At 37.5% G+C, this 14,106-nt stretch overlaps 1 long non-coding RNA gene across 1 annotated transcript; it reads left to right on the forward strand.

Annotated features, from left to right (window-relative positions):
* Window positions 1-239: 239 nt before the first annotated feature.
* LOC119506121 lies at window positions 240-11,905 on the forward strand. Its single transcript, XR_005210923.1, has 3 exons — window positions 240-332; window positions 507-605; window positions 11,843-11,905. It is a non-coding gene; the product is annotated as an uncharacterized LOC119506121 (long non-coding RNA).
* The last annotated feature ends 2,201 nt before the right edge of the window (window positions 11,906-14,106 follow it).

Here is a 14,106-nt window from a genome sequence, read left to right on the forward strand (position 1 = left end):
AAGCATATAAGTTAATTGTTACAGAAAATTGGAAAATATAGATATATAAAGGAAAAAGGAGACAAAAATCATGTGTTTCCTCTGCCCAGGTAAAACCAACCATTAACATGTTTACATCATTTCAGACTTGTGTTTGTGTTTCTTCTTATATAAGTGTGCTAATATTGTGCATAATCTTTTATATCTTGATTGTCAGACTCAATAATGAATATCTTTTTTCTCACTTCTATCCCATAGATCTTTTCACATCAATAAATATAAATCTGCAACATTCTTGTATATGTTTGCAGAGTCATCATATTGATGAATGAATATGAATTTTTATATTGATGGTACGTGACATTAAGGTTTTTTCAATTTTATGCTATCATTAAGAATAATCTTGTATTTTTTCTTAAGAATTTATAACTCCACCTATTTCTAAAACATACATTTGTATTTTGAAATGATCATTTGATTTTAAGATTTATCACTTTTCAAAACATAACTTTGGTTTCTTTCCCAAGTACCCTAGAGACGTTGAGGACATTGAACCTAGTACATAGATGGAGAAATGGAAGCCATCTAAGTGAAGAAATATGCCCATTATACAAGACACTCAGGTGGTGAGTTTTGTACTTTGTCTCAAATATTTTTATGATTTGAATGTGAAAAAAAAAAAAAAAAAAAAAAACCACCAAAAAACCCTATCCCACAAAAGAGGAACTCTGAGTTAAAATTTGGCAGTGAAGGGTCCTAAAGAACAAGCTTCCTGTAGCAATGCAACTCTAGGAGTTTCACTTCTCCCTATCCTCCTTCTCTTCCCAAACTAGAAAACACTTAGAGTATGTGGACCCAGCTGAAAAGTGCTTCGATATTAGGGCGGAGGTAGAGCTGATGACAGGGAATGAGCCTGCACCCATCAGTGACTAGCCAAGATGACAAGGAGAGAAATAACTGAGTTCCTCTCCAGAAGTGTTCATTCTCAAATGGTCTCTGAGCCTTCCATGTAACAAACATATTCCCCTCCAGTTCCCTGAAAGAATAGCTGCTCTCAAAGCCTCTTTGTGAGAGAAAATGATAGAATGGGAAAGTCAGTAAAGGAGATTAATTCACACTTAAAATTCTTTTTCTCCCCCATAACGTCTTCATTTTCTAAATATATATATATATATATATATATATATATATATATATATATATATATATGTGTATTTTTAGAGACTTGAGGGAGAAGGAGCCTCATTTTATAGATGAGGAAGTAGGTGGAGAATACATTGTCTAGATTTCATTTTGATTTTTGTTCTTCAATTCTTGTTTTGCAATGGGTTGTTTCCCTAGCAACTCCTTGATTCATGATGACTGGCATGGGTTTTCTAAAAGCAAAGTCTTTTCTTTTTTCAAGGGATGAGGTTTAAACTCTTCAGGACTATTTCAACATGAGGAAAGAACTGTTCAACTCCCTCACTTAATCCATGACATTTTTCTGTACTGTTAATCTTTCTTATGTCATTTCTTCCTGTTTTAGAGGAAAAAAATAGTCTCATTCCTTTGCAAGAGTAAATTCTCCATCTGTGCTTTTTTAAAACTTTGTTTCTCAAAATTTATTTGAAAACTAATCCATGTTTATTAAATAAAAAATAGGCTATAGCTAAGAAATCAATAACATCCATCTCAGCAATAATTGTCTAGAAAATATATAAATAATTACAAATCACATTAGCAATAAAAATTATAAAGTATGTAGCAATTAACCTAATCAAGAATGTCCAAACCTTTACGAAGAAAAATTTTAAATTCTATTAAGGATCACAAGGAAGATCTGTATGCACCAAGTTCATGGACGGAATGTCTTAACATTTGTCAAGATGTCAATTCTTAAATCAATCAGGTCATTCAAGACAATTACAATAAACAGGCAAACAGGATCTTTTTTAGATAAAAAGCTGATTCTAGAATTTTCATGGAAGTATAAGGTATAAAATAGCCAAGAAATTTGGAAAAAAGAAGAGCTAAGGATTCACCCTTCTTAACAATAGTTTTAAAGCCATCATAATAAGTGATGTAATACTGGCCTAAGAACAGAAAATGCCGATGAAACAATAAACAGCAGAGAACACAGAGACACCTATTTAATTTTCTATATAGTATATGATAGAGGTGGCATCACAAATCAGTGGATAAAGGATGGCTTTTTAGCAGAAAATAGTTGGAAAACTGGCTCATAATATGGAGAAAATAAAGTTAAACCCCTACCTCATACATTTTACAAAGGTATATTCCAGAGGAATTAAACACCAAATATGAAAATAAAACTGTAAAATTAATTGAAAAGATATAGGCAGATATTATTGTTATCTTGGGGTAGAAAAGGATTTTTTTTTTACAAGGCCCCAAAAGTGCAAGCCATACAGTTAAAGCTTGAAGGATTTTCATATATTATTATTAAGAATCCCTGTTCCATAAAGTACACAATGAACAAAGTTGGCAGAGGAATAATGAATATAAAAAATTACTTTTAAGGTTCATTGATGACATCACACATATACACACAGAAGAGAACCAATAGCAAAATAGAGAAAAAGACACGAGAAGTCAATTCACTGATAGGAAAATCCAAACATTTAACCAGTATGTGAAGAGAGATAATTAAACTCACTAAAAACCAAAGAAATCCAAAGAGAACAACAAAATAGTACATTACATCCACCAGCTTAGTAACATTATAAAGATGGATAATATTGTTAGGAAGAATATGGGGAAACAGAACCCTCATGCACTGCTGATGGGAATAAAACACCTCAGTTATTATGGAGAGAGATTTGACAGTATTTAGTGAAATTAAATTTGCAACTAGCCTGTGATTTAACAGTCTCTTTCCTGGATACTTACCCCTGGCAACCTCAGGTCCATGTGGGGACATACATGAGGTTGTTCATTGAGACATTGCATTAGTGTGGAGTTGGAGGTAACCCAGGTGTTATCATTAAGGGAATGGATGAGTATAATCGGGGATATGCCTAAATGGTATATTTTTTTTTTTTTAATCATCATTTTATTGAGATATATTCACATACCACGCAGTCATACAAAACAAATTGTACTTTCGATTGTTTACAGTACCATTACATAGTTGTACATTCATCACCTAAATCAATCCCTGACACCTTCATTAGCACACACACAAAAATAACAAGAATAATAATTAGAGTGAAAAAGAGCAATTGAAGTAAAAAAGAACACTGGGTACCTTTGTCTGTTTGTTTCCTTCCCCTACTTTTCTACACATCCATCCATAAACTAGACAAAGTGGAGTTTGGTCCTTATGGCATTCCCAATCCCATTGTCACCCCTCATAAGCTACATTTTTATACAACTGTCTTCGAGATTCATGGGTTCTGGGTTGTAGTTTAATAGTTTCAGGTATCCACCACCAGCTACCCCAATTCTTTAGAACCTAAAAAAGGTTGTCTAAAGTGTGCGTAAGACTGCCCACCAGAGTGATCTCTCGGCTCGTTTTGGAATCTCTCTGCCACTGAAGCTTATTTCATTTCCTTTCACATCCCCCTTTTGGTCAAGAAGATGTTCTCCATCCCACGATGCCGGGTCTACATTCCTCTCCGGGAGTCATATTCCACGTTGCCAGGGAGATTCACTCCCCTGGGTGTCTGGTCCCACGTAGGGGGGAGGGCAGTGATTTCACCTTTCAAGTTGGCTTAGCCAGAGAGAGAGGGCCACATCTGAGCAACAAAGAGGCATTCAGGAGGAGACTCTTAGGCACAAATATAGGGAGGCCTAGCCTCTCCTTTGCAGCAACCGTCTTCCCAAGGGTAAAACTTATGGTAGAGGGCTCAACCCATCAAACCACCAGTCCCCTATGTCTGTGGTCATGCCAGCAACCATGGAGGTGGGGTAGGCGAATACCCCTGCATTCTCCACAGGCTCCTCAAGGGGGCACTACATCTTTTTTTTTTTTTCCTTGTTTGACTTTTTTCTTTTTTTTTTTTTTTTTTAACTTTCCCTTCTTTTTTAAATCAACTGTATGAAAAAAAAAGTTAAAAAGAAAACAAACATACAATAAAAGAACATTTCAAAGAGACCATAACAAGGGAGTAAGAAAAAGACAACTAACCTAAGATAACTGCTTAACTTCCAACATGTTCCTACTTTACCCCAAGAAAGTTACATAATATAGCAACATTTCAGTGAACTTGTTCCTACTACATCCATCAGAAATTAACAGACCATAGTCATTTCTGGGCATCCCCAGAACATTAAATAGCTTATCTGTTCTTCTTGGATTATTGTTCCCCCTTCCTTAATTGCTCTCTACTGCTAGTTCCCCTACATTCTACATTATAAACCATTTGTTTTACATTTTTCAAAGTTCACATTAGTGGTAGCATATAATATTTCTCTTTTTGTGCCTGGCTTATTTCGCTCAGCATTATGTCTTCAAGGTTCATCCATGTTGTCATATGTTTCACCAGATCGTTCCTTCTTACTGCCGCGTAGTATTCCATCGTGTGTATATACCACATTTTATTTATCCACTCATCTGTTGAAGGACATTTGGGTTGTTTCCATCTCTTGGCAATTGTGAATAATGCTGCTATGAACATTGGCATGCAGATATCTGTTCGTGTCACTGCTTTCCGATCTTCCGGGTATATACCGAGAAGTGCAATCGCTGGATCGAATGGTAGCTCTATATCTAGTTTTCTAAGGAACTGCCAGACTGACTTCCAGAGTGGCTGAACCATTATACAGTCCCACCAACAATGAATAAGTGTTCCAATTTCTCCACATCCCCTCCAGCATTTGTAGTTTCCTGTTTGTTTAATGGCAGCCATTCTAACCGGTGTTAGATGGTATCTCATTGTGGTCTTAATTTGCATCTCTCTAATAGCTAGTGAAGCTGAACATTTTTTCATGTGTTTCTTGGCCATTTGTATTTCCTCTTCAGAGAACTGTCTTTTCATATCTTTTGCCCATTTTATAATTGGGCTGTCTGTACTATTGTCATTGAGTTGTAGGATTTCTTTGTATATGCAAGATATCAGTCTTTTGTCAGATACATGGTTTCCAAAAATTTTTTCCCATTGAGTTGGCTGCCTCTTTACCTTTTTGAGAAATTCCTTTGAGGTGCAGAAACTTCTAAGCTTGAGGAGTTCCCATTTATCTATTTTCTCTTTTGTTGCTTGTGCTTTGGGTTTAAAGTCTAGGAAGTGGCTGCCTAATACAAGGTCTTGAAGATGTTTTCCTACATTATCTTCTAGGAGTTTTATGGTACTTTCTTTTATATTGAGATCTTTGGTCCATTTTGAGTTAATTTTTGTGTAGGGGGTGAGGTAGGGGTCCTCTTTCATTCTTTTGCATATGGATATCCAACTCTCCCAGCCCCATTTGTTGAAAAGACCATTATGGCTCAGTTCGGTGACTTTGGGGGCCTTATCAAAGATCAGTCGGCCATAGATCTGAGGGTCTATCTCTGAATTCTCAATTCGATTCCATTGATCTATATGTCTATCTTTGTGCCAGTACCATGCTGTTTTGGCAACTGTGGCTTTATAATAAGCTTCAAAGTCAGGGAGTGTAAGTCCTCCCACTTCGTTTTTCTTTTTTAGAGTGTCTTTAGCAATTCGAGGCATCTTCCCTTTCCAAAGAAATTTGATAAATAGCTTTTCAAAGTCTGCAATGTAGGTTGTTGGAATTTTGATTGGGATTGCATTGAATCTGTAGATGAGTTTGGGTAGAATTGACATCTTAATGACATTTAGCCTTCCTATCCATGAACATGGAATATTTTTCCATCTTTTAAGGTCCCCTTCTATTTCTTTTAGTAGAGTTATGTAGTTTTCTTTGTATAGGTCTTTTACATCTTTGGTTAAGTTGATTCCTAGGTACTTGATTTTTTTAGTTGCTATTGAAAATGGTATCTTTTTCTTGAGTGTCTCTTCAGTTTGTTCATTTCTAGCATATAGAAACATTACTGACTTATGTGCATTAATCTTGTATCCCGCTACTTTGCTAAATTTGTTTATTAGCTCTAGTAGGTGTATCGTTGATTTCTCAGGGTTTTCTAGATATAAGATCATATCATCTGCAAACAATGACAGTTTTACTTCTTCTTTTCCAATTTGGATGCCTTTTATTTCTTTGTCTTGCCGGATTGCCCTGGCTAGCACTTCCAGCACAATGTTGAATAACAGTGGTGACAGCGGGCATCCTTGTCTTGTTCCTGATCTTAGAGGGAAGGCTTTCAGTCTCTCACCATTGAGTACTATGCTGGCTGTGGGTTTTTCATATATGCTCTTTATCATGTTGAGGAAGTTTCCTTCAATTCCTACCTTTTGAAGTGTTTTTATCAAAAAGGGATGTTGGATTTTGTCAAATGCTTTTTCAGCATCTATTGAGATGATCAATTGATTTTTCCCTTTTGACTTGTTAATGTGTTGTAATACATTGATTGTTTTTCTTATGTTGAACCATCCTTGCATGCCTGGAATGAACCCCACTTGGTCATGGTGTATGATTTTTTTAATGTGTCTTTGGATTCGATTTGCAAGTATTTTGTTGAGGATTTTTGCATCTATATTCATTAGGGAGATCGGCCAGTAGTTTTCCTTTTTTGTAGCATCTTTGCCTGGTTTTGGTATTAGATTGATGTTAGCTTCATAAAATGAGTTAGGTAGTGTTCCATTTTTTTCAATGTTTTGAAAGAGTTTGAGTAAGATTGGTGTCAGTTCTTTCTGGAAAGTTTGGTAGAATTCCCCTGTGAAGCCATCTGGCCCTGGGCATTTATTTGTGGGAAGATTTTTGATGACTGATTGGATCTCTTTGCTTGTGATGGGTTGGTTGAGGTCTTCTATTTCTTCTCTGGTCAGTCTAGGTTGTTCATATGTTTCCAGGAAATTGTCCATTTCTTCTACGTTATCCAGTTTGTTGCCATACAGTTGTTCATAATATCCTCTTACAATTTTTTTAATTTCTTCAGGATCTGCAGTTATGTCACCTTTTTCATTCATTATTTTGTTTATATGGGTCTTCTCTCTTTTTGATTTTGTCAGTCTAGCTAGGGGCTTGTCAATCTTGTTGATCTTCTCAAAGAACCAACTTTTGGTGATATTTATCCTCTCTATTGTTTTTTTGTTCTCTATGTCATTTATTTCTGCTTTAATCCTTGTTATTTCTTTTCTTGTACTTGGTTTGGGATTGGTTTGCTGTTCATTTTCTAGCTTCTTCAGTTGATCCATTAGTTCTTTGATTTTGGCTCTTTCTTCCTTTTTAATATATGCGTTTAGTGCTATAAATTTCCCCCTTAGCACTGCTTTTGCTGCATCCCATAGGTTTTGGTATGTTGTGTTCTCATTTTCATTCATCTCTATATATTTAGCAATTTCTCTTGCTATTTCTTCTTTAACCCACTGATTGTTTAGGAGTGTGTTGTTTAACCTCCAGGTATTTGTGAATTTTCTAAGTCTCTGATGGTTATTGACTTCTAATTGTATTCCATTGTGGTCAGAGAATGTGCTTTGAATAATTTCAATCTTTTTAAATTTATTGAGGCTTGTTTTATGTCCCAGCATATGATCTATTCTGGAGAAAGTTCCGTGAGCACTAGAAAAGTATGTGTATCCTGGTGATTTGGGATGTAATGTCCTGTATATGTCTGTTAAATCTAATTCATTTATCAGATTGTTTAGGTTTTCAATTTCCTTATTGGTCGTCTGTCTGGTTGATCTATCTATGGGAGAGAGTGATGTGTTGAAGTCTCCCAGAATTATTGTGGAAACATCAATTGCTTCCTTTAGTTTTGCCAGTGTTTCTCTCATGTATTTTGTGGCACCTTGATTGGGTGCATAGACATTTACGATTGTTATTTCTTCTTGCTGAATTGCCCCTTTTATTAGTATGTAGTGGCCTTCTTTGTCTCTCAAAACATCCCTGCATTTGAAGTCTATTTTATCTGAGATTAATATTGCTACACCTGCTTTCTTTTGGCTGTAGCTTGCATGAAATATTTTTTTCCATCCTTTCACTTTCAGTTTCTTTGTGTCCCTGTGTCTAAGATGAGTCTCTTGTATGCAACATATTGATGGTTCATTTTTTTTGATCCATTCTGCGAATCTATATCTTTTAATTGGGGAGTTTAATCCATTTACATTCAACGTTAAAACCGTGAAGGCATTTCTTGAATCGGCCATCTTATCCTTTGGTTTATGTTTGCCATATTTTTCCCTCTCTCTATTAATATCCTTTATTGTACCCATACCGAATCTCTTTAGTACTGAACCTTTCTCCAAGTCTCTCTGTCCTGTCTTTGTTTCTCTGTCTGTAGGGCTCCCTTTAATATCTCCAGTAGGGCAGGTCTCTTGTTAGCAAATTCTCTCAGCATTTCTTTGTCTGTGAAAAATTTAAGCTCTCCCTCAAATTTGAAGGAGAGCTTTGCTGGATAAAGTATTCTTGGCTGGAAATTCCTCTCACTCAGAATTTTAAATATATCGTGCCACTGCCTTCTTGCCTCCATGGTGGCTGCTGAGTAGTCACTACTTAGTCTTATGCTGTTTCCTTTGTATGTGGTGAATTGCTTTTCTCTTGCTGCTTTCAGAACTTGCTCCTTCTCTTCTATGTTTGACAGTGTGATCAGTATATGTCTCGGAGTGGGTTTTTTTGGATTTATTCTATTTGGAGTTCGCTGAGCATTTATGATTTGTGTATTTATGTTGTTTAGAAGATTTGGGAAGTTTTCCCCAACAATTTCTTTGAATACTCTTCCTAGACCTTTACCCTTTTCTTCCCCTTCTGGGACACCAATGAGTCTTATATTTGGACGTTTCATATCTATCATATCCCTGAGGTCCATTTCGATTTTTTCAATTTTTTTCCCCATTCTTTCTTTTATGCTTTCATTTTCCATTCTATCATCTTCCAGGTCACTGATTCGTTGTTCAACTTCCTCTAGTCTTGTACTATGAGTGTCCAGAATCTTTTTAATTTGGTCAACAGTTTCTTTAATTTCCATAAGATCATCCATTTTTTTATTTAGTCTTGCAATGTCTTCTTTATGCTCTTCTAGGGTCTTCTTGATTTCCTTCATATCCCGTACTATGGTCTCATTGTTCATCTTTAGTTCTTTGAGTAGCTGCTCTAGGTGCTGTGTCTCTTCTGGTCTTTTGATTTGGGTGCTTGGGCTTGGGTTATCCATATCGTCTGGTTTTTTCATATGCTTTATAATTTTCTGTTGTTTTTGGCCTCGTGGCATTTGCTGAACTTGATAGGGTTCTTTTAGGGTTTGTAGACCTACTGAAGTCCTTATCTCTAATTTATCAGATCTACAGCTTCGTGGAGTACACTTTCTCTAACTAACCAGCAGGTGGCGTCCACGAGCCACCTGTTCTCCACAAGCCAGTTCTCCCCTGCTTAGCCTTTTTGGTGAGTGGGGGAGTGAGTCTTGTGGGGCCCAATTGGTGTACCCAGCTTGCGTGTGTAGTTGGTGTTGCCTGCCCTGTATGTGGGGCGTGTTTCTGGGCAGTCGGGGAGGGGGGGTGGCCCTAACAATCAAATCTCCCTGATGATCCTAGAGTTTTAAAGCTGGTGCAATAGTCTAATCCTTCAGTTCAGTCCTGCCACAGTTTGTCTCTGCCACTGACCCACAAGTCTTTGGTATTGGCGTATGGTTCCTGAGACTTGCAAGTGGGCCCCTCTTCCAGGCTGTGCACCCCGGGTCCTCTGTTGAGGGATGACTGTGCTATGTCACAGGTGAGTGCCGTCCCCCCAGGGCAGTTCTGGGCTGCTGGGCTGTGTAGGGAGGCTCCCAGTCTGCTCAAATGATGGCTGAATGGGGCTTTGTTAATTCACACTGCTCCACCTTCCCAGCTCTGGGACATTCAGCTGAGGTTGCAGGGAAGGCTAATGTCCACGCCCAGTTTTGTGGTGTGTGCCTGTTATTTGAAGCACTTCCGTCACACTGGGTTGTCTGGGGCAGCTCTGGGCTATGGGGCTGGCGATGGGCAGGAGTGTTTCCTGTCCACCAGGATGGTGGCTGTGAGCGGACACCCCCCTTTTCTTGGGAAGTTGTGTTGTTTATTGAATTTTCTCAGCCACTGGATTATTGCCTTTTGTCTCAGAGCTCTCTTAGATCTGCTCTTGACTTGACGTGCCCAAATTGCAATTCTTTGAAGCTTTCTGTATTGGGCTTCTTAGAGTAATTGTTTTAGAAAAAGAAAAAAGGATTTAAAAAAAAAAAACAAAAAAAAAAACGGCCCTTCTCAGAGATCTAATGGGTTATTGAAATGCTAATAGACAAAGCAACCAGCGTCATTAAGGAAAGGTCCACAGGGCAGAGAGATCAGCTTTTCTTCGGGATTTGCATATGCGCCTCAGGGCCTGAGCTCGGGCTTGAGCTCTGCCCTTCCCCCTTCTATGTTCACCAGAACTCCAAAAATCTTCCGCTTTTATTTTGGAGTTTTTCGTGTTGTTTTTTTTTTCTATCCCTGTCTCCTCTCTGCTGGGCTGGCTGCTCTCAGAGTCTCTGGTGTCTGGTCTCAGTCTATCTATGGTTGGAGTTTGAATCAGTAGAATGAGTTTCCGATAAGAGCAGCCACTGCCGTTCTCCCTTCTCCTTCCCGGAGCTGACAGCCCCTCCTCCCACGGGACTGAGCCTGGCAGGGAGGGGCGCGGGTCCCCCGGCCGCAAAAACTTACAGATTTCGCTGATCTCAGCAGTTCCACGTTTTCATGAGTGTTGTATGAAGTATGCCCAAAGTCAGATTGCTCTGTGGTGTCCAGTCCACGCAGTTCCTGGCTTTTTACCTACTTTCCTGGAGGAGTAACTAAAACTTACAGCTCACCAGTCTGCCATCTTCCTAAATGGTATATTATGCAGCAATTAGAAACTATAAATGACATATACATTGAGTAACATGTCTAGATCTTAAAAACAGAGCACTGAGTAAAAAGGGAAGCAGAATGAGATCCATGGCACAATATTTTAAAAATTAAAAACATAATATTCAAAGTCACACTGTGCATCTTTCAACACATTAGAGAGGGATTGGGATAACTAGGGGAATTGTTAGGGAAAATATGAGATGTTATTGATATTATTTTGCCTTGAACTGTATGATGAACTCAGTACTGCACCTGAGGAAAAAATATACACACACGTTCATTTCCATGAAAATTTTTTTTCATTCACTAATACTTACTGAGCACCTGCTAAAAGTGAGGAAAAATACCACACAAAACCTACCACACAAATGTAACCACTTTTGACATTTTGCACACCTGTGCTCTTTTCTCCACCTCCTTCTCCCGTTTCTGAATCTAATCTAGAACAATTGTCATTTCTTCCACAATACCTTCAAAACTGTTTTCTCAAAGGTGACCAATGATATCTTAATTTTTCAACAAACAGTCTTTCATCAGTTTAAATCAATGAACATTTATTGAGCATATGCCCTGATGTATGCTATGATGTCAGGACCTGCGCTTGGTGGTGGAGCTACAAGATGATTCCAGCACAGGTCCTGTTTTCCAAGAGATCACACTTTGGTTAGGAAAATAGAACTGGAAATGGATAATATTAGCACGTGTTCTAAGCACAGATATAGAGGTCCAAATTTGCTACTGGAGCTCAAGTGGGAACGTTGGACTCAGGAAAGCTTTTAATGAAGATTCAGTCTGAGATTTGAAGAATGAACAAGATAAACAAGATTAAGGACAATCCAGACCACTGATTCTCACCCCCATCTGCACGTTTTAAGCTCTGATGTGCCAGGCTCACCCCAGACCAATGAAATCACAATATCTGGGGGTGGGATTTGGGCATCTTTTTGAGACGTTCCCCTTGTGATTTAAAGGTGTGCCCAGACCTGAGAATCACAGATCTTGCCTGAAGGAGGAGCAAGAGCAAACACACGGGTGTGGAGTGGCAGCTGTGCAGCTGGTAAGTGGCAGAGCCAGCAATCCCAGACTGTCTCAGTACAAAGAATGGGTTATTATTATTATTTTTTCAAATAGAGAAGCAGTAGGTTTACAGAAAAATCATGCAGAAAACACAGAGTTCTCATATTTCCCTCTTAACACCTTTCATTAGAGTGGTGCATTTGTCACAATTGATCAAAGAATATTATTATGACTGTACTGTTAACTATAGTCCATGGTTTACATTAGGGTTCACTGTGTGTATTGTGGCACCCTATGATGTTTTGCTTGCTTTTTTCTTTAACAAAGTTTTATTCTAGTAACATATTTACAGCCTAAAATTTCCCCTTTTAATCACATTCACAAATGTAATTCAGTGCTATTAATTGCATTCACAATGTTGTGCTACTATCACCACCATGCGTTAACAAAATTTTTCCATTACCCCAAACAGAAACTCTGTACAATTTAAGCATTAATTCCCCATTTCCTGCCCCCACCCTGGTCTCTGGTAAACTATTTTCTAGTTTCTGATTCTATGAATTTGCTTATTGTTTCATGCAAGTGAGATCATATAATATTTGCCCTTTTGAGTCTGGCTTCTTTTATGCAACAACATGTCTCCAAGGTTCACCTATGTTGTGGCATGTATCTGGACTCCATTCCTTTTTATGATTGAATAATATTCCATTGTATGTATGTACGCATTTTCTTTATCCATTCATCTGTTGATGGACATTTGGATTGCTTCCATCTTTTGGCCATTTTGAATAATGCCACTGTGAACACCAGAGCGCATATATCTGTTTGAGTCCCTTCTTTCAATTCTTATGGGTGTGTACCTAGAAGTGAAATTGCTGGGTCATATGATATTTCTAAACTTAAACTTCTGAGGAACTTCCATACTGTCTTTTTTGGTGACTACACCATTTTACAGTCCAATCAACAATGAATGAATGTTCCTATTTCTCCACACCCTCTCTAACATTTGTAATTTTACTTTTACAAAAAAAAAGTAGCCATTCTAGTGAGTATGAAATGGTATCTCATTCTGATTTTGATTTGTATTTCCTTAATAGTTAATGACATTGAGCATCTTTTCATGTGATTTCTGGGAATTTGTATATCTTCTTTGGAAAAAGTCTATTCAAATATTTTGCCCATTTTAAATTGGATTTTTTGTCTTTTTGTTGAGTTGAAGAATTTCTTTATATACTCTATCTGGACATTAAACCCTTATCAGATAAGTGGTTTCCAAATATTTTCTCCTAGTCTATACATTGCCTTTTTACTTTCATGGTAAAGTCCTTTGATGCACAAAGTTTTAAATTTTGATGAGGTCCCATTTATTTATTTTTCTTTTGTTTCTCGTGCTTTGGGTGTAAAGAGTAAAAAACCATTGCCTAACACAAGGTCTTGAAGATGCTTCCCTATATTTTCTTCTAGGAGTTTTATAATTCTAGTTCTTATATTTAGGTTTTTGATCCATTTGAGTTGATTTTTCCATATGGTATGAGGTAGGGGGTCCACCTTCATTCTTTTGCATATGAACATTCAGTTTTCTTGGAACCATTTGTTAAACAAACTATTATTTCACCACTGAGTGGACTTGGCACCCTTGTCAAAAATCAGTTGGTCGTAGATGTGAGGGTTTACTTCTGAACTCTCCATTAAATTCTATTGGTCTATATGTCTGTCCTTGTGCTGTTTTGATTACTGTGGCTTTGTAATGTTTTAAGATTGGGAAGTTGAGACCTCCAATTTTGTTCTGTTTCAATAAGGCTTTGACTATTTGGGGCTCCTTTCCCTTCCACATAAATTTGATGATTGGCTTTTCCGTTTCTGCAAAGAAAGCTGTTGGGATTTTGTTTGGGATTGTGTTGTACCTGTAAATTACTTTGGGAAGCATGACATCTTGACAATACTTAGTCCTTCAATCCATGAACATGGGATATTCTTCCATTTATTTGGGTCTTCTTTGATTTCTTTTAGCAATGTTTTATAGTTTTCTGTGTACAAATCCTTTACGTCATTGGTTAGATTTCTTAACCACTTCTCATTGCTGTTTCTACATGACTGACACGGTATTCGTTGGGATGCAACTGATGATGCTGCAGTTAAAAAGTCTAACAATTTAATGGTTTAAAGTAACAAATTTGTATGTGTGTGCTTGCTTCCACTGAGGGTCATTGGGGGTTTC

This window comes from Choloepus didactylus, chromosome 11 (assembly GCF_015220235.1).
Source record: "Choloepus didactylus isolate mChoDid1 chromosome 11, mChoDid1.pri, whole genome shotgun sequence".
Classification (NCBI taxonomy): domain Eukaryota; kingdom Metazoa; phylum Chordata; class Mammalia; order Pilosa; family Megalonychidae; genus Choloepus; species Choloepus didactylus.